Raw genomic sequence first — 4044 nt, 5'->3', positions numbered from 1 at the left:
TTCTGACACACATACGCACGCACACCCCATATATGTGGGTATACATATACTGTGTGTGTGTATGTGTGTGCGTGTGCGTGTGTGTGTGTGCGTGTGCGTTTGTGTGTGTGCGTGCGTGCGTGTGTGGGTGAGCTATGAGCTGTCACAGAGAAGGAGGCTCTTTAAGGCAGCAGGAGGAAAAAGCCAAACGCCATTAGCATTAACTACCCGTCCTGGGGAGAGCTGGCCGGGCTTTAAAAAGGCCCATTCTGCCAATGATTTATTAATCTGGGGGGAGGGGGGGGGGGGGGGCACACAGCATTGTAGGGTGAGAGAGAGAGCGAAGGGGCCACTGTCTTTTCCCTTGTTTGCGCAAACGCTCTGTGTGTGTTTGTGTGCCTCATAATGTGTTTATGCATGTATGTGTTTTGTATGTGCTCGGATGCATCTGTGTGTGTGTGTGTGTGTGTGTGTGTGTGTGTTTGTGTGTGTGTGTACGCATATGTTTGCGCGTGCATGCATGAGTTCATTCAGTCTAGCGTGTTACTACCTTAAAGATAAATTCAGGCTATTTTTCCGACAGGGATCCCCGGGAGTATTTCTGGCAGTCTGACCTCGCCATGCAGGACAGGCCGTCATCTGTGTTTGGCGTCAGAAGAATGTGTTTCACAAGGACGCCTTTAACGGTGAGACATTCAGCTGGCTACTTACATAAATCATCATTCAGAGAAAATAAATATTGAGATATATTTATAATGTGCTTCTTTTGCTTCTGATCCATGCCTGTAGACCCTATCTGTGTGTAACAGAAGAAAAAAACAAAAGCTTCTTGATATGCAATAAGAATCAGAGGAAAGAACACAGAATGGACTTCAAAGACACAGACAGAGCTTCCTATATTGTATTTCTGCCCACATGATACCAATTATTTAGAAGCAGAAACAGATTAATGAAAACCAAATAAATAATGGAAACAAAACCTAAATAAATAAACCTCACTCTGTTATCCATGCTTTTGCCTTTTATGACTCACCTCTCTTACTTTGGTTTACAGCTACCCCCTAGCTCTGGCTCAGTTCTCTGTATGAGCCATGACCTTTGACCCCAGTGCCTATAAGGCTGTTCCTGGCTGTTGTTGTTCAGTTCCATGGCAGCGGGTGGGGTTCTCGGTTTATGGTGGGCTTACGTAAGCCTGTTATTTCTGCCATAGAGCCCCTCTGTTTACAACCCATATGCTTGTGGCCCACACTTATCTTTGTGTGTGTGTGTGTGTGTGTGTGTGTGTGTGTGAATGTTTGTGTTTGTGTGTATTTGTGTGTGTTTGTGTGTGTGCGTGTGTATGTGTGTGTGTGTGTGTGTGTGTGTGTGTGTGTGTGTGTGTGTGTGTGTGTGTGTGTGTGTGTGTGTGTGTCTGTGTTTCTGTGCACGTACACATGTCAACGAGTGACTAAAAACAGTGAATGAGTGTGTGAGTGCGGAGAGATGTTTTGGCTGGATATGGTGTAGATGTGTGTGAAAGATACCACAACACAACATGGACATTAGGTGCATTTTAAACAGCTTGAGCCAGTTTTGACACAAAAAGCACATTCAGACTCATGTTCTCTCTGCTTCCATTTCCACTTATTCTGGCCTTATTTCTGCTGCCAGTGAACAGCATCGGGAGCCTGACATGCCACACAGAAAAAGAGGCAAAGTAATTCTATAGGATTATTACAGGAAATATTGTAAGAGTCTTGAGAGAAAACAACTCTAAATTGTAATACTATGACTTCCTGCAATTATAGTAATCACATACTTTGAAGGAATAGTGATAGCAGAAAAGAGGCCTCTGTAAAAGGCAGACTAGTTTAGAGCAGGGGGAATTTCTTATGCAAAATATCAGAGTTCATTCTGTGAATATCAGGGTTTGTTGTATGTATATCAGAGTTCATTCTATTAATATTGGAGTTCGTTCCATATTACACTTCATTGTACTTCATGTTCATTCAATACCAAGGTGGCAGTTTTCAGATTCATATTACATGCAGCACTGCACATTCCATTCATATGATTTCAACAGTATGGTACCTTAGCTGACAAAATGTTAGCTGAGGTAGCATCAGCATTCATGTTATCATAATGCATGAGTGTGTCTGTGCTTGAGTGTGTGTGTGTGTGTGTGTGTGTGTATGTATGTGTGTGTGTGTATGTATGTGTGTGTGTGTGTGTGTGTGTGTGTGTGTGTGTGTGTGTGTGTGTGTGTGTATGCATGGCATGTAATGGGTAAGAATAAATCACAAATTGATACTGTCAGAATACTTAAATACGAAAATGATAATATCACGATTCATCTCATATTACTAAATTGTGCTCTCAATTTAGTAAATCATGCGCACATTTGACTAAATTGTGAGCAAATTTACTTAATAGTGCCCACATTTGACTTAATAGTTTTGTAAAATAAGCGCACAATTTATTAAAACGTGTGCAAATTTAGTAAATTTTGCGAACAATATAGTGAAATATCCACATGAATTACTAAAATGAGCGCACAATCTAATAAAACAATCTAGTAAAAATGAGACCACTATGTTGTAAAACAAGCATACTATATACTAAATTATGCACACAATCTAGTAAATTGAGATCCCAATTTAGTAAAATTAGCGGCCATTCTCTCAATAGGCTATACAAATCTTGCAATGACACCTCCCGGGCTCCGTAGTTCTACACAATTTACACATGAAGTAGTGACTGGATGAATCCATTTCAAATATGAATATGGTAGAATATGAATTTGAGTAAAAACTAAAAATGTAAAGCCAGAGGAATTACAATAGTGGATGGAAAGCTGCTAGCTTAATGTTGATGGGGAGATTCCTGGGAAAAAAACATTGAATCACTTTTATTTCATACAAACCCTTGTACCAAAAAACCTTGTGTGTCAAGGTGTTCTTGAGATATAACACTCAAGGTATTTTTGACCTTGACATTTGACCTCCAACATCAACTCACTTCAACTTTGAGTCCATACAAACACTCGTACCAAATTTTAAGCATGTGTTTCAAGCCTTTCTGGAGATATAATGCGCAAAGCATGTGAGATATGACTGTGACTTTTATTTTGACACACGGGAAACACTTAAACAGGATGTAGTTCAGGGAGAGTCAGATTGTATGCTTAGAAGAGACAGTTGGATTCACAGGTGACACCTGTGCCAGTGTTCTGATTAGCCCAGGAACTACTCTGGGAGCTTAACGAGCGCAGCTGGCTTTGGGTCATTATGACATCACAGCCTCCATTCAAGTCTATGGGGGGAAAATGACCTTTTTAACATATTTAATACCCTATTTCTCCTATAACTCCAGACCTACACAAAGGTTATTTCAACATGTCTGTACGTTAAGCGGTTAGAGTATAAGTATAAGTATATATACTCTTTTGATCCTGTGAGGGAAATTTGGTCTCTGCATTTATCCCAATCCGTGAATTAGTGAACCACACTCAGCACACAGTGAACAGAAGCACACACTAATCCCAGCGCAGTGAGCTGCCTGCAACAACAGCGGCATTTGGGGAGCAGTGAGGGGTTAGGTGCCTTGCTCAAGGGCACTTCAGCCGTGCCTACTGGTCGGGGTTCGAACCGGCAACCCTCCGGCTACAAGTCCGAAGCGCTAACCAGTAGGCCACGGCTGCCCCATATAGAGCTGCATTCATTCGTGAAAAGGTAAAAAGAAAAGGTTATAAGAAGAAAAAGAAGCCAGGAGATTTCAAGATAGTGGATTCTATCCACTATAATAATGATATTTGGTGGCAGCATGTTACATGGTCCCCACCGTTGACTTCAAGGCAGTATTCTTGGTCCAATGTAGTTTAAGTTGGTTTCCAGAGCAACGTTTGTGTGACGTGTTAGGGGCACTGACCCTTCTCTTCCTTTCTCAGCCAGGCTTACTAGACTGGCGCTGGTGGAGTGAAATGACCACATGGCAGTAGGAAAATGCCCCCCCCCCCCCCCCCCAGATTAAAAGAACAACCATAACTTTATAGCCAGCTCAGACCCCCCCCCCCCCTCCCACCCCACC

The 4044-nt window shown here is 42.1% G+C and overlaps 1 long non-coding RNA gene across 1 annotated transcript; it reads left to right on the top strand.

Moving 5' to 3' along the window:
* Nucleotides 1-332: 332 nt before the first annotated feature.
* Nucleotides 333-985, top strand: LOC121707389. Its single transcript, XR_006031315.1, has 3 exons — nt 333-398; nt 563-665; nt 769-985. It is a non-coding gene; the product is annotated as an uncharacterized LOC121707389 (long non-coding RNA).
* Nucleotides 986-4044: the final 3059 nt, after the last annotated feature.

This window comes from Alosa sapidissima, chromosome 4, assembly GCF_018492685.1.
Source record: "Alosa sapidissima isolate fAloSap1 chromosome 4, fAloSap1.pri, whole genome shotgun sequence".
Lineage (NCBI taxonomy): Eukaryota > Metazoa > Chordata > Actinopteri > Clupeiformes > Clupeidae > Alosa > Alosa sapidissima.
The sequence above is the reverse complement of the archived record's forward strand: the minus strand, read 5'-3'. Positions and strand labels throughout refer to the sequence as shown.